Source organism: Arachis stenosperma, chromosome 2, assembly GCF_014773155.1.
Source record: "Arachis stenosperma cultivar V10309 chromosome 2, arast.V10309.gnm1.PFL2, whole genome shotgun sequence".
In the NCBI taxonomy this organism is placed as follows: Eukaryota; Viridiplantae; Streptophyta; class Magnoliopsida; order Fabales; family Fabaceae; genus Arachis; species Arachis stenosperma.
Window position 1 is genome coordinate 32,432,366 of NC_080378.1, and position 17,908 is coordinate 32,450,273.

General features: G+C 39.3%; 1 non-coding gene across 1 annotated transcript; it reads right to left on the minus strand.

Annotated features, from left to right (window-relative positions):
• Positions 1 to 3,462: 3,462 nt before the first annotated feature.
• On the minus strand, positions 3,463 to 3,570 carry LOC130964256 (small nucleolar RNA R71). Its single transcript, XR_009080357.1, has one exon. It is a non-coding gene; the product is annotated as a small nucleolar RNA R71 (small nucleolar RNA).
• Positions 3,571 to 17,908: the final 14,338 nt, after the last annotated feature.

Sequence of the window (17,908 nt, forward strand, 5' to 3'; positions counted from 1 at the left end):
GTTGGTATGAAGCAAGCTATGGTCACCTTGTAAATCTCAGTCAGGCAGACTCAAATGGTTATGAATGATATATGAATAAAAGATAAAGATAGAGATACTTATGCAATTCATTGGTAAGAACTTCAGATAAGCGAATGGAGATGCTTTGTCCCTTTCGTCTCTCTGCTTTCCTACTGCCTTCATCCAATCCTTCTTACTCCTTTCCATGGCAAGCTGTATGCAAGGGTTTCACCGTTGTCAATGGCTACCTCCCATCCTCTCAGTGGAAATGTTCAACGCACCCTGTCACGGCACGGCTATCCAGCTGTCGGTTCTCGATCATGTCGGAATAGAATCCAGTGATTCTTTTGCGTCTGTCACTAACGCCCCACAATCGCGAGTTTGAAGCTCGTCACAGTCATTCAATCATTGAATCCTACTCAGAATACCACAGACAAGGTTTAGACCTTCCGGATTCTCTTGAATGCTGCCATCATTCTAGCTTATACCACGAAGACTCTGATCTCACGGAATGGCTGGCTCGGTTGTCAGGCGAGGGCTCGGTTGTCAGGCGATCAACCATGCGTCGTGTATCAGGAATCCAAGAGATAAACATTAGAGCCTTGTTTGCTTGTAGAACAGAAGTGGTTGTCAGTCACTCGTTCATAAGTGAGAATGATGATGAGCGTCACATAATCATCACATTCATCAAGTTCTTGAGAGCGAATGAATATCTTGGAATAAGAACAAGCTGAATTGAATAGAAGAACAATAGTAATTGCATTAATACTCGAGGTACAGCAGAGCTCCACACCTTAATCTATGGTGTGTAGAAACTCCACCGTTGAAAATACATAAGAACAAGGTCTAGGCAGAGCCGTGAGGCCAGCCCCCAATGATCTAAGATAGCATAAAACTCAAAGATAGCTACCAAGATGAAAATACAATAGTAAGAGGTCCTATTTATAGGGAACTAGTAGCTTAAGAATTACAAAGATGAGTAAATGACATAAAAATCCACTTCCGGGCCCACTTGGTGTGTGCTTGGGATGAGCATTGAAGCATTTTCGTGTAGAGACTCTTCTTGGAGTTAAACGCCAGCTTTTGTGCCAGTTTGGGCGTTTAACTCCCACTTTGGTGCCAGTTCCGGCGTTTAACGCTGGGAATTCTGAAGGTGACTTTGAACGCCAGTTTGGGCCATCAAATCTTGGGCAAAGTATGGACTATCATATATTGCTGGAAAGCCCAGGATGTATACTTTCCAACGCCGTTGAGAGCGCGCCAATTGGGCTTCTGTAGCTCCAGAAAATCCACTTCGAGTGCAGGGAAGTCAGAATCCAACAGCATCTGCAGTCCTTTTCAGTCTCTGAATCAGATTTTTGCTCAGGTCCCTCAATTTCAGCCAGAAAATACCTAAAATCACAGAAAAACACACAAACTCATAGTAAAGTCCAGAAAAGTGAATTTTAACTAAAAACTAATAAAAATATACTAAAAACTAACTAAATCATACTAAAAAAATACTAAAAACAATGCCAAAAAGCGTACAAATTATCCGCTCATCACCTGACAACCACAAAGCGGTCTACATGATGTTCAATGTAGTCATTGGATGACAGCCAGAGTATATTCTCTTGGGTCTCTGATCCACAAATTCGCATCGCCTCTCCTGACAACAGAGCATCCGAATTCGTGATTAGAACCTTCGTGGTATAGGCTAGAACTAATAGACAACATTCTTGAGATCCAGAAAGTCTAAACCTTATCTGTGGTATTCCGAGTAGGATTTGGAAAGGGATGACTGTGACGAGATTCAAACTCACGACTGTCGGGCGCAGTGACAGTGTGCAAAAGGATCAAGAGATCCTATTCCGACACAAGTGAGAAGCGACAGATGATTAGCCCTGCGGTAGCTGTGCCTGGTATTTTTCATCCGAGATGAGAAATCCGACAGTTGATTAGCTGTATAGAAACTGTAGCCGGACCATTTTTACTGAGAGGATCATATAGCTTGCCATGGAAGGGAGGACACAGGATTGGATGAAGACAATAGGAAAGCAGAGGTTCAGAAGCAACAAAGCATCTCCAAACGCTTATCTGAAATTCCCACCAATGAATTACATAAGTATCTCTATGTTATTTTCCGTTTTATTTATCTTTTAATTATCAAACCCTCATAACTATTTCAATCCGCCTGACTGAGATTTACAAGATGACCATAGCTTGCTTTAAGCCGTCAATCTCCGTGGGATCGACCCTTACTCACGTAAGGTATTACTTGGACGACCCAGTGCACTTGCTGGTTAGTTGTGCGGAGTTGTGAAAAGTGAGATCACAATTTCGTGCACCATGTTTTTGGCACCATTGCCGGGGATTGTTTGAGTTTGGACAACTGACAGTTCATCTTGTTTTTTAGATTGGATAATTTTATTTTATGTTTAATCCTTTCTATTTTTATTTTCAAAAAATACAAAAAAATTAATAAAATCATAAAAAAACAAAATTTTTTGTGTTTCTTGTTTGAGTCTAGTGTCGAATTTTAAGTTTGGTGTCAATTGCATGTTTTTAATTTTCTTAAGTTTTTGAAAATATATGCATTGTGTTCTTCTGTGATCTTCAAGTTGTTCTTGATGATTTTCTTTGTTCAATCTCATGATTTTCTTGTTTTGTGTTTTATGTTGTTTTTCATATGCATTTTCGACTTCATAGTGTCTAAACATTCAAAATTTCTAAGTTTGGTGTCTTGCATGTCTTTCTATTTATTTACTAACACTTCTCTTCTATATATAATTTGAACCCTCTCTCTCCCTCTGTGTTCGAATTCTTTTTATTCTCTTTTTACCTCAGTCCTCTATTCTTCTTTTCTTTTGACACATCAAGAAATCTCTATATTGTGACATAGAGGATTCCACTACTTCCTTTTGTTCTGTTTTTTTTCATATGAGTAGAAATAGGAATAAAAACATTCTTGTTGAAGCTGATCCTGAACCTGAAAGGACTCTGAAGAAAAAGCTAGGAGAAGCTAAAGCACAACACTCCGGAGAGGACCTTACAGAGAATTTTGAAAAAGAAGCAGACATGGCAGCCGAACCCAACAACAATGCTAGAGATGCAAGGAAGATGCTTGGTGACTATACTTCACCAACTTCCAACTTCTATGGAAGAAGCATCTCAATTCCTGCCATTGGAACAAATAACTTTGAGCTTAAGCCTCAATTAGTTTCTCTAATGCAGCAGAATTGCAACTTTCATGGACTTCCATCGGAAGATCTTCATTAGTTCTTAGTTGAATTCTTGTAAATCTGTGATACTGTTAAGACCAATGGGGTTGATCCCGAGGTCTATAGACTTATGCTTTTCCCATTTGCTATAAGAGATAGAGCTAGGATATGGTTGGACTCACAACCTAGAGAAAGCCTGAACTCTTGGGACAAGTTGGTCAATGCTTTCTTGACCAAATTCTTTCCACCTCAAAAGATGAGCAAGCTTAGAGTGGAAGTTCAAACCTTTAAACAGAAGGAAGGTGAATCCCTCTATGAAGCTTGGGAAAGATATAAGCAATTAACCAAAAGGTGTCCTTCTGACATGCTTCCAGAATAGAGCATCATATGTATATTCTATGATGGTCTGTCTGAATTGTCCAAGATGTCATTGGGTCATTCTGCTGGTGGATCTCTTCATCTGAAAATCCCTGCAGAAGCCTAGGAACTCATTGAGATGGTTGCAAATAACCAGTTCATGTACACTTCTAAAAGAAATCCTGTGAATAATGGGATGACTTAGAAGAAAGAAGTTCTTGAGATTGATACTCTGAATGCCATATTGGCTTAGAACAAAATATTGACTCAGCAAGTCAATATGATTTCTCAGAATTTGACTGGATTGCAAGCTGCAACCGGCAGTGCTAAAGAAGCTTCCTCAGAAGAAGAAGCTTATGACCCTGAGAATCCTACAATGGAAGAGGTGAATTACATGGGGGAACCCTATGGAAACACCTATAATCCTTCATGGAGAAATCATCCAAATTTCTCATGGAAGGATCAACAGAACCTCAACAAGGCTTCAACAATAATAATGGTGGGAGAAATTGTAACACCCTAATATTCAAATCCTTATGCTCGAGTCATAAGTCAATGATATTACGGTGGTACGACTCTCAGGTGGATTTTTAATATATAAGTATAGGTAATTTTCGAAAAGAGTATTAATAGAGAAGCCTGAAAAGAGTAGAAATAAAATCGCGAAGACGTTCACTCACGTTTTGACAACAAAAAGATAAAACGTGAAGCCGAAAGCGATATACGGACAAGGCATAAAGGAGATTAAGAGACAGATAACAGATAGATATACATAACATAAGTAAATAGCCACTAGTCGCGACCCGCGAAGTTTAGGCCGGCTAGGGTACAGTATGAAAGTAGTTGACAACAATATATCCTAATCTCTCCCAAAGGAAACATAAGAGCCTCTATAGGCAAGTTCCAAAAGAGTTCAATACATAATATAATCTTTTCAAAACAAAGGTGGAGAGATTCTAAGCAAAACACAAAGTAGAGAAAATAAATATCTTCGCCATCTCTCAGACGAACCACAGCTCACTTGAGCACCTGAACCTGTATCTGAAAAACAAGAGATATATACGGAATGAAAATCCCGGGCCCATGGGTTCCCAGTACGATAAAAGTGCCAAATAAATACAATGCACTGCAATAAAAACTCACTAAGCATCCTAAACTCCTTTTCACCAAGTATCCAGCCTAGATTCTCACTAATCCATAAATAGGCATCTGTCGTAAGGGGATACTAGATCTATTTCATGTTACACATGTTTCCCAACTCGCTGATTCTTCCACGAATCAGACTCAGAATCATAAGCAAAACCATCACCAGTTGTTCTGCCTCAGCAACTCTATATCAATACATCATACCCTCGTCTGGAGCTAGTGAAATCACATCACTACGTCTACCCAAGGGGCTCAAATTATCTCATTCAAAAATCATCATCATCATGCAATCGTATCATCAATTCATCTCATCAAGAACAGCCCTCAACATCCACCGACACCAACATGAGGGATCTCTCAGTTGTACAAACACAAGCAATACAGACAAGTATTACACAAATAAGGTACAAGTAGATCAAGTAGCACATAATCAGGTAACATAGCATATATGATGTAGAAATCCAAAACAAATAGGCAAACCCAAACAATTCAAACATATGCAAATGATGTATGCCTGCCCTATGGCTGATGATATCATCTGTCGGTTATATAGCCAACCCGACACGTCCTGGCAGCTAACCATGGATTCACCACTACTGCCGCTACTACCCAGGTGTCACAATCTCTGACCTGGAGCAAGTGGGACGAACCACAACCCTTGCTACTGCCCAGGTATCTTAAGCATTAACCCGGAGCAAGCGGGACGAACCACAACCCTTGCTACTGCCCAGGTATCTTAAGCATATATTCATTCAATCTCAATTCATATTATCAATCCTCATTGTTATCAAATCTCAAACACTAACCTGGAGCAAGTGGGACGAACCCCAACCCTTACTACTACCCAGGTATCAGAGTTACATTCATTCAAAACTCCATAATTAACTCATTTATCATAAACATCCTTTTCCGTCTCATACCCGGAGCAAGTGGACAACGCCACTGCCTACTACCCGGGGTTACACATCACATTTCAACATTTTCCATTATTATCCATTCAACACATTCATTCATTAATCATATATGCATTTATACTCAGCCATAATCAATAATGGCTTTGCCGTGACCCGGCAATAACTCAGCCATCCGGCTCATGGTTCAATAAAGAACCAGCCATTTATCAATAGATATAGCCCTTCGGCTCATGGCATACACGGTACTCCTACCGTCATCCTCCATATCTCATATAATCATCGTTGATCACCATTGATCATAGCTTTTCCCCTTGCTTCACTCGCAAGTTACCACATCCCCTAGTTCCTTTCTCATTACTAAGCATATCATAATGATTTAATATATAAGGGGTGAGATCGGAGGCTTAGAAGTATGAGATTTGGCTTTTAGAACTCAAAAATCAACTTTGGGATGAAAACAGGGCCACGCGTACGCGTACTCCACGCGCACGCGTGGATGGCCACAAAGCTCATCGACGCGTATGCGTCATTCACGCGGACACGCGGATTGAAACACAGCCAGACGACGCGTACGCGTCAGTCACGCGTACGCGTGGGTGCATTGCGCCCCAGGCACAAAACTGGCACAACTCTGGCACAACTCTCGGGAAAATGGCTGGGCATTGGGTGCAGCGCATCGACGCGCACGCGCACACCACGCGCACGCGTGGATGGTGCCTTCTGGAAGAACGACGCGTACGCGCCAAATGCGCCTACGCGTGGAGGGTCATTCTGCTAAAAATTTTCTAAGTTAAAAGCTGCAGAATTCACAGATTCAACCCCCAATCTTCCGACGGACATAACTTTCTCATTTTAAATCATTTTTCGCCCGTTCTTCGAACGGCATGGACATCCCGGATCCAATTTCACTTCTAAACAAGTTTGGCACAAAACGAAGATCCAGAGTCCAAGTTATGTCCCATCAAAGTATGCCCAAAAACCATGTTTTTATACAAAACCACAAGGTGCCCTTTTTTTTAAAACAAGCCATTTTCAACCCTTTTTAAAATCAACCAAAACATGCTAGTTTCAACCCTTTTTGAAATCAATCAAGATATACCAAAATCAACATCAAGCCTCCTCAACTCATACATTAACGCTTTGCCACGATTCACAAAACCGCCATATAACCATTTTTACCCATTTCAAACAAATGGCTAAATTACAAACACATTAACATGTCATACATCTTTCCTCATCCCAATTTCCAACAATAATATTTCAATCAATCATCATTACACATAATCAATATTGTACTCACTGTCACATGGTTTCACCCACAAATCAACCTTAATCATTTCTCAAGTATATGTCACAACATACATATCTCTTATGCACCATCATGCCATCAAGGCATCAATAATCATGATCACATATATGACCACATAACATACCTCAACCAAAACCAAACATACCTCATCTATACAATTTCACCCAAAATTACCAATTTCCACACTTCTACTCCTCAAACCTCATCATTCAATAACCAACCCAATCATTCATATATTCATTATCTAAAATCCATCCAATCACTTGTGTCATCATACAATGCACACATCAACTTACCTTCCTTATCTCTTACCGGCCTCCGGCCCAAAATGTACGGCCTCTGGCCCAATTTCACAATTTAAATGCATAAACCACAAATCAATACTCATTACCCAATACATCAAATTTTCAATATACCAAACATACAGGCCACACAATTCTCAATCCAATCATTAATTTCACATTACATATCAACTATGCATATTAGCACCAACCATTTACACAATCCAAACTTAATCCTAGGGGAATCTAGCCTAGGAATTCTCATCACACCACACGGTACTTAAATGAAACTTAAACCGTACCTCTTGTAGCCAAATCAATTGAGCCTCTTCTATGGAAGTCTCCACCAACCCTTAGCTCCAAGCCTCACCAAAGCTCCACAAGCAATACCAACCTCCCAATTGTGCATCAAAATCACCAAATACACTAACATAACCAATATCACATACATACATCAACCTAGGGCTCATAAAGATGATAAATCACAAGGGTTTGAGCACTTCTTACCTCAGCCCATATGAAGTAGGGATAGAACCCACTTAGAATCCATGTTGGAGTATCCCTAAACACCCAAAATCACAAGATTTCAACACTAACTTCCCAAAAACGTGTAACAGTGGGGAATTTCGAAAACTGGGCAGAGATGAATGGAATACTCACCACAAAACTTAGATAGAATTGTAGAAGATGAGAAGAGCGATGCGTGGCCGCAAACGGCTCGTCAATCGGAGCTCTGTAGCTCAAGTTATGGTGGTTTGAAGATCAAAGAGAGTTAGGTTTTCTCTCTTCTCTTCTCTCTTCCCAATTTCAGCGCCCAACACCCCTCCTTTAGGGCAAAATGAGCTGAAATGCTCATAACTAATATTTATATATGTTGGGTCTTGGACCCACTTAGGCCCAGTTCACTTATTTTTGTCCGTTGGCCTAATTTTGGACCAAAACCTTTAAGATTAGCGCTCTAAATCGCACTTCAAATATTTCTACCTCCCCTAATTATAATTCCTCATTTCTTAATCCTATTTACTCATAATCAATTTTCTCAGCTGCAGTACCAGACAAGTCTCAGCCGGTACTGCCGGTCAAAATTCCACTGCGCGCTTTTACGCAGAAAACTATGTCTTCCGACTCGGAAAAACTCACTAAATCCAAATATCATATTTAAATCATCAAATTCCAATTGCCAAATCTTCCAAGCATATTCTCTCCTATTTAACTTATTATTTAATTAATTTCGGTTAGACCGGGTATTACATTAGAAATAGGTTTGGCAATAGCAAGCCTTTTCCATCATCTTCTCAGCAACAGACAGAGAATTCTGAGCAGAGCCTCTCTGGCTTAGAAAACATAGTCTTTGATCTATCTAAGACCACTCTCAGTTTCATGAATGAAACAAGGTCCTCCATCAGAAATTTGGAGGCACAAGTGGGTCAGCTGAGTAAAAGAGTTATTGAAAGTCCTCCTAGTACTCTCCCAAGCAATACAGAAGAGAATCAAAAAAGAGAGTGCAAGGCCATAACTATTTCTAAAATGGACGAAAATGGAGAGAGTGAAAAGGCAATGATTCCCAGTGAGGAAGACCTCAACGGACATCCATTGACCAATAAGGAGTTCCCTATTGAGGAACCAAAGGAATCTGAGGCTCACACAGAGACCATAGAGATTCCACTGAACTTACTGTTGCCATTCATGAGCTCTGATGAGTATTCTTCCTCTTAAGAGGACAAAGACACTGTTGAAGAGCAAGTTGTTCAGCATCTAGAAGCAATCATGAAGCTGAATGCCAAGTTATTTGGTAATGAGACTTGGGAGGATGAACCTCCATTGCTCATTAATGAACTGAATACCTAGATTCAGCAGGCATTACCTCAAAAGAAATCGAATCCCAGAAAGTTCTTAATACCTTACACCATAGGCCCCATGACCTTTGAGAAGGCTCTGTGTGACTTGGGGTCAGGTATCAACCTCATGCCACTCACTGTAATGGAGAAACTAGGGATCTATGAGGTACAAGCTGCAAAAATCTCACTAGAGATGGCAGATAAATCAATGAAACAGGCTTATGGACTTGTAGAGGATTCTTAGTGAAGGTTGAAGGCCTTTATGTCCCTGCTGACTTCATAATCCTAGACACTGGGAAGGATGAGGATGAACCATCATCCTTTAAAGACCCTTCCTAGCCACAACAAAGGCTGTGATTGATGTGGACAGAGGAGAGTTAGTCCTTCAATTGAATGAGGACTACCTTGTGTTTAAGACTCAAGGATCTTCTTCTGTAAACATGGAGAAGAAGCATGAAAAGCTTCTCTCAATACAGAGTCAGACAGAACCCCCACACTCAACTTCTAAGTTTGGTGTTGGGAGGTCACAACCATGCTCTGAGCATCTGTGAAGCTCTGTAAGAGCTTCCTATCAAGCTATTGACATTAAAGAAGCGCTTATTGGGAGGTAACCCAATTTTATTTATCTATATTAATTACTTTTTCATTTTATTTTCCATTGTTATTATATGTCTTTGAAGAGAGAACTTTTGCGTGGTCTAGAATTCAGAATAAATTCCCGTTGCAAGTATAGCTTCTAAACCAATAAGAGTCCTTTCTTACAAACATTTTGGTTGTCACAAGTAACAAACCCAATAAAAATAATTAACCGAAGTATTCAAACCTCGGGTCGTCTTCTCAAGGAATTGCAGGGAAGTATGATTTATTATTGGTTACGGAAAAGTATATTTTGGGGTTTTGAAAAAGGTTGAACAAGTAATGTAAAATAACAAGTCGTTAAAATAATAACTAATAAAGCTTTTGGCAAGGTATGAGAATTGGAGGTCCTATCCCGGTTATCCTTATCAATTGTGATCAGAATTGGATTTTTCTCCCACTAAGTCAACTTCTAACTATGAAGGTAAGTCAAGTGGATGAATTAATTTTGATTCCTCAGGTCCTAGTCTTTCCTTGGGAAAGGCTAGAGTTATTGGAACTCGAATTAATTCTTGAAGAATTCCAATTTTCAGTCAACAATGAGTTTGATAACTCAAGAGTTACCAATTAATCAACCAAAGCCAAAAGGGAGAAAATCTACTCGAATGAAAATAAATTGGATAAAGCTAAAGCATCCATAACATATAAGTCTGAAATACCTCAATTTATATTAAATAAAGAAAATCCTAACATGAATGGCTCATAAGCCAAATAGGCAACATATGTAATACAAGCATTAAAGTATCTGAAAATAAAAGAGAAATATAAAGTAAAAGGAATATTGAACTTGATGAAGAGTTGAAATTTTAAATCCTTTAAGAGGAATCCTAATCCTAAATCCTAAGAGAGAGGAGAGAACCTCTCTCTCTAAAAACTACATTTAAAACCTAAAATTGAATTATGATCTGATATGAATTGATGTCCTGAGTCTCTGCATGTTCCCGGACTTTAATATGTGTTTCTGGGCCAAAAACTGGGTTGAAATGCGGCTCGGAATCTGTGCTACCGACTTCTATAATTCTGCAGATCGCGCTCGTCACGCGTCCGTATCGTCCACGCGTTTGCGTCACTCAGCATTTCTCGTACCACGTGTGTGCGTCGTCCACGCTTTCGCGTCGTTCGTGCAACTTCCAATCTGCGCGGTCGCGTCAGGCACGCGAGCGCGTCACGGTAATTCCTTCTATTTCGCGCGGTCGCTTGAGCCATGCGACCGCGTGACTTCTCGCTGGTCATCTCCTCAATTCCTTGTGTTCCTTCCATTTTTGCATGCTTCCTCTTCATTCCTTATGCCATTCCTGCTCTATGAAGCCTGAAACACTTAACATACAAATCACGGCATCAAATGATACGAAGGAAGATAAAAATATACAACTAAAAGGTCCTTAGAAAGCAAGTTATTAATCCTAGGATATTTTTAGGAAGGAATTGTAAATACATGCAAATCATATGAATAAGTGGGTGAAAAGCTTGATAAAACCACTCAATAAAACACAATATAAACCATAAAATAGTGGTTTATCAACCTCCCCACACTTAATCATTAGCATGTCCTCATGCTAAACTCAAGGAGACAAAATAAATGAGTAGGGAAAAGCAGGACTCATGCAATGCAACCTATGAATGTGAATGCAACTACATGCTAAAATGATTCTGCCTACTTGGTGAAAAAGTAAATAAATCTTTCAAGAATAAATATGAACCAAATTCCACTAATTCAAATTATACAATAAAAAGCAAGTAAACTTGTAAGAAGATAGCTTATGAAAGCAGGGAACATAGAATCAAGCATTGAACCCTCACTGGTAGTGTATAACACTCTAATCTCTCAAGTGTCTAGGATCAATCACTCTTTTCTTCTCTAATCATGCTTTCTAAACTTCATTCTTCATCTAACCAATCAACAAATATTTAATGTATACATACAAACATCATGAGATCTTTTTCAAGGTTGTAGTGGGGCCAAGGCAAGGGTGAGGGTATATGTATGGGTGAGGGTATATGTATGGCTAAGTGAGCTATAAATTGAATCTTTGAGTAACCTGGGCTATCACCTAACTTATATACATTCCATATAACTTCTAAAATCATGCCTAGCTACCCATAATTCCAACTTTTGTATCACATACTCATGTATCAACTTTTCTTTTAATTTGTGTCACATATGCATTGATCTTTTATTAACTTAACATTGGGGTAATTTTGTTCCCTTATTTATTTATTTATATTATATATTTTTTCTTTTTTTTTTCTTCTTTTTTTTGAAATATAAGAATAATATATCAATGCACATGGTGTTTTAATTATTTTGATTTCACATGAGCATGCTCCCAAATTTCAAATAGTTTATTCACTTTAATACCTTTTTCCTATCATCCCATGTTCCCATAAATTTCCCCACACTTAGTTGATACACAATTTCTATCTTAAGCTAACCAAGGATTCAACTTGGGAATTTTAATTTTTTTTTCTGCTTAAGGCTAGTAATGTGGTTATAGAACAGAAGGGGATTAAAAGGCTCAAGGGGGCTAACAAGGGTGATGTAAAAGGTAGGCTTATTTGGAATAAGTGAGCAAAAATTCAAATAATGGCCTCAATCACATGCAGGTATGTATCTACATTCTATATTAGACATATAGACTGAAACAAAGTAAAGATTACAATCATAGAGAAGGAAACACACAAGAATAAAATATTAGGGTTAAATAATGTAACCATGCAATTAAGCTCAAAATCTCACAGGTTGTGTGTTCTTTAGCTCAAAAACCATGTTCCAATTTACAATCTTCAAACAAATTTAACACATAGAAAATTAAATTTTTTTATTTTAATTTAGTGAAATTTTTCAAAAATATGGTCTTAAAAAGAAACTTATTATTTTAACCAAGCAGTAGCTAAATGCATAAAATCAAACAAACATGCAATGCAACATGCAAATGCAACAATGAACTATAAATGAAACAATGGTGTTGAAAAGAAGAAAATAGCTAATCCATGGAGATCAGTATCGACCTCTCCACACTTAAAGATTGCACCGTCCTCGGTGCATGCTAAGATGTACAAGTGGACAGGCAGCTCCAACTTATGTCTTTCTCTATAGATTGTGCAGAGTGACTTGTTTGTCTCCCCATATAGAAGTTCTTCCTTTTCTCTCTCTTTGTGGTGGCCATCCTGAAAGAAGAGAAAAAGGAAGGAAAATAACCCAAAAATAAAGATAAGAACATAAATAAAATATGGGTGTTAATGCCAAATAATAAAGGTCTCAAGTACATGGTAGCTACAATATGCAAGTGAAAAAATAGTAAGAGCAAATGGCATATCAATAGTGCAAAAAGTGCAACAAAGGGAAAGAGAGTGTGGGTAATGCAAGATAGTGTAAGTGCATATCAATGCAAAAGTAATACAGGTATAAAAGATAGGTATTGATTTAATTAATATTACCTAACAAGAATAAAACAAGTCACTAAGCACCAAGATAATACCAAAAAAGATACAACAGTTGAATAAGAAAATTTAACACCAATGGAAAAGAAAAAGAAAGTAAGAAAGGAGGAAGAAAGAAGAAAAGATAGAAGAAATTATGATTAGAAAAGAAAAGATAAGATAATTGGCGCTGGTCTTAATAAGCTGTGCGTCGCATATGACGCGGACGCGTGGTGCACGCGATCGTGTGGGGTGTGATAAATTCAAGTGACGCGGACGCGTGGGGCACGTGGACGCATGACTCGATTTGTGCTAGTGGCGCGAGAGTAGCCTCGCGTACGTACAACTCTCTGTTTAAATGCATTTTGCCAAAAATCTGGGTGACGCGGTCGCGTAGGGGACACGATCGCGTGGTTGGCCTTTTTCTGAAAAATGGCGCGGACGCGCGGGGCACACGTTCGCGTGGTAGGGCTTGTGCTTCTAGCACGAGTCCAGCCACGATCCAGCTCCACTTTCGGCCATACACCCTTTTTACGTTGATTTTGAGGCACGCGTTCGCGTGGGTGACGCGGACGCATGGGAGGCGCTTTGCCCACATGACGCGAACGCGTCAGCGACGCGGTCGTGTGGATTAATTTCCGCCAAAGGCACACCTCCAGCCATACTTTCGCGTGACTCTCTGTAAAGTCTCTTTTCTTCTTAAGGCACAGGGGACGCGGACGCGTCGGCGACTCTATCGCATCGCATGCCCTTTTCTCTTTTTTTTTTTTAATGCAGTATGCAGAATGCAATGCTTAATATGAATGCTATGCATGATTTCAGGTTAAATAAAATTCAAAAATAGACTGAAATAAAAAAAAATGATCATACTAAGGTGGGTTGTCTCCCACTTAGCACTTTTAGTTAAAGTCCTTAAGTTGGACATTTGGTGAGCTCCCTGTTATGGTGGCTTATGCTTGTACTGATCCAGGAATCCTCACCAATGTTTGTACTTCCAATAGCCTCTGGGATCCCAAATCTTGTTTCTACACCCGTCTTCAAGTTGATCATCAGTGTTCCAACCGGGTGGCAGGCAATCTGAATTCTCACTAAAGCAGCCAGACAACTTCCTAGACCCATTCAGTTGAGCTTTACACCAACCTTTGCGTTTAAACTCAAAGTTTCCAACCATAATGAACCTTGCAGGATAATTCTTACCACTAACCATCTTCCTCTTACTCTTAATGCCACAAAGAGCTCTAAGTTGACCATCCGTCTCCAGTAGCCCATATTCAAGTGAAATTAGAAAGCTAAGGGATATGAATTTTACCCACTTGAATGTTGTGAAGGATGATGGCAACTTAGGGGAGGGGTTTCTAATGAATTGGCAAGCTCCACTCCTTTGTGTTCTTCTTTGACAACTACCACCTATTTGCAAGCTTCTTCAATATTAACCTCTTCCTCTTGGTAGCTCTCTTCCAATTCAATCTCTTCTTCATTGCTCACCAAGGGCATGGGAGGTTGTGCTTCTTCTTCCTTAGTCTCCATCTCTTGATCAACCTCTTCCAAGCCTTCAACCATGACATGTCTTGGAGGTTGTACACCCTCTTCAACATCAATTTCAAACATCTTGGAAGGAGGCTTTATGAGCGGACTTTCCAATGGAGGTTCAGCATCTCCTAAGTCTTCAACCACTCTTCTTTTTCTACAATGACAACATTCTCTACTTGTTCCAGTACGAAGTTATGCTCTATGCTGTCCACTAGAGTTTCTAGTGTCTTCTTCGTGCTGCGTTCTTCATTAGATTCTCCACATGAAGCCATGGGAGTCTATTGAGTGTCTGAATGTCTGGAAGATAATCGATTTATTGCTTGCTCCAGTTGATAAAGGGTTGCATTAAATTAGTCTATTGATTCTTCGAAGCGAACTTGTGATTCTTGGCTTGATTGATATGGACATGGTGCATATGGAGGTGGTGGTCCTTGGGAGTAACTAGGTTGGAATTGGGGTGGTTCTACATATGGTTCATATGGTGGTTGGTGTGGTGGATAAGGGTTAGGGTCATATGGGTGTGTTTGGTGGTAAGGGGCTTGTGAGTCTGGTGGTTCAAAATTATATTGAGGAAGAGGAGGTTCATGGGCATATGGTGTGTCTTGTTGGTAACTACAAGGGGGTCCACCATATCTATCATCTTGGTATGCATTGTAGAATGGTCTCTGTCCATGATATCCCGGAAGGTGTTGTTGCCTAAAGGGTTGATCAGATCCTCTTGGCTCCGTCCATCTTTGATTGTTTTGACCTTGATGCATATTCCTGTTATAGCTTCCTCTTCCTGCAACATAATTGTAACCAGACTCATAGCCAGAGGGGTGAGAGTTCATAGTAGTGAGAGAAAAATAAAAACAAAAACTAACAAAGAAAATATTTTGAAAAAGATATAATTTTTGAAAAAGGATAAGATAAGATAAAAAATTTTTAAATGTAAAAAATTTTTTTTTTGAAAAATATTTACAATAACCAATAATAAGGCACACGTTTGCGATTCCCCGACAACGGCGCCATTTCGAAGAGAGAACTTTTGTGTGGTCTAGAATTCAGAATAAATTTCCGTTGCAAGTATAGCTTCTAAACCAACAAGAGTCCTTTCTTACAAACGTTTTGGTTGTCACAAGTAACAAACCCAATAAAAATAATTAACCGAAGTATTCAAACCTTGGGTCGTCTTCTCAAGGAATTGCAGGGAATTATGATTTATTATTGGTTATGGAAAAGTATATTTTGGGGTTTTGAAAAGGGTTGAACAAGTAATGTAAAATAACAAGTCCTTAAAATAATAACTAATAAAGCTTTTAGCAAGGTATGAGAACTGGAGGTCCTATCCCGGTTATCCTTATCAATTGTGATGAGAATTAGATTTTTCTCTCACTAAGTCAACTTCTAACTATGAAGGTAAGTCAAGTGGATGAATTAATTTTGATTCCTCAGGTCCTAGTCTTTCCTTGGGAAAGGCTAGAGTTATTGGAACGCGAATTAATTCTTGAAGAATTTCAATTTTCAGTCAACAATGAGTTTGATAACTCAAGAGTTACCAATTAATCAACCAAATCCAAAAGGGAAGAAAATCTACTCGAATGAAAATAAATTGGATAAAGCTAAAGCATCCATAACATATCAGTCTGAAATACCTCAATTTATATTAAATAAAGAAAATCCTAACATGAATAGCTCATAAGCCAAATAGGCAACATATGTAATACAAGCATTAAAGTATATGAAAATAAAAGAGAAATATAAAGTAAAAGGAATATTAAACCTGATGAAGAGTTGAAATCCTAAATCCTTTAAGAGGAATCCTAATCCTAAATCCTAAGAGAGAGGAGAGAACCTCTCTCTCTAAAAACTACATCTAAAACCTAAAATTGAATTATGATCTGATATGAATTGATGTCCTGAGTCTCTGCATGTTCCCGAACTTTAATTTGTGTTTCTGGGCCGAAAACTGGGTTGAAATGCGGCCCAGAATCTGTGCTAGCGACTTCTGTAATTTTGCAGATCGCGCTCGTCACGCGTCCGCGTCGTCCACGCGTTCGCGTCACTCAGCATTTCTCGTACCACGCATGCATGTCGTCCACGCTTTCGTGTCATTCGTTGGTGCCCGAAATGCAATCTAACTCTTTGGCAATTCGCACAACTAACCAGCAAGTGCACTGGGTCGTCCAAGTAATACCTTACGTGAGTAAGGGTCGATCCCACGAAGATTATTGGTTTGAAGCAAGCTATATTTATTTTATTGATCTTAGTTAGGAAGCCAATAAGGTTATTTGGATTTAATTGTAAGAAGTAAAAGTGTTTGGAATTATTAGAAAAATAAAAGAGAATAAAATCGTTACTTGTTATGCAGCAATGAGAAATATGTTGGAGTTTTGGAGATGCTTTGTCCTCTGAATTTTTGCAATGTAATATTCAACTCAATTGTTTGTAAAGCACGTCTACGGCAAGCTGTATGTAGGGTGTCACCATTGTCAGTGGCTACCTCCCATCCTCTGTCACAGCACGGCTAATCAGCTGTTGGTTCTCGATCATGTTGGAATAGGATCCGTTGATCCTTTTGCGTTTGTCATCACGCCCAGCTATCGCGAGTTTGAAGCGCGTCACAGCCATTTAATCCCTGAATCCTACTCAGAATACCACAGACAAGGTTTAGACCTTCCGGATTTTCAAGAGTGGCCGCTATCAATTCTAGCTTATACCGCGGAGATTCTGATTAAGGAATCTAAGAGAAGCTCATTCAGTCTGATGTAGAACGGAGGTGTTTGTCAGGCACACGTTCATGGATTGAGGAAGGTGATGAGTGTCACGGATCATCACCTCCTTCATAATTAAGCGCGAATAAACATCTTAGATCGGACCATACACACGTTTGAGTGAAATAGAAACAATTGCATTAATTCATCGAGACGCTGCAGAGCTCCTCACCCCCAACAATGGAGTTTAGAGACTCATGCCGTCAAAAAGTATGTAATTCAGATCTGAAAATGTTATGAGGTACAAAATAAGTCTCTAAAAGTTGTTTAAATAGTAAAGTAGTAACCTAGGTTTACAGAAAATGAGTAAACTAAGATAATTGGTGCATAAATTCACTTCTGGGGCCCACTTGGTGTGTGCTGGGGCTGAGACTAAAGCTATCCACGAACTGAGGCTTTTCTTGGAGTTGAACTCCAAGTTATAACGTGTTTTGGGCGTTTAACTCCGGATCATGACGTGTTTCTGGCGTTTAACTCCAGATAGCAGCATGTACTTGGCGTTCAACGCCAAGTTACGTCATCTA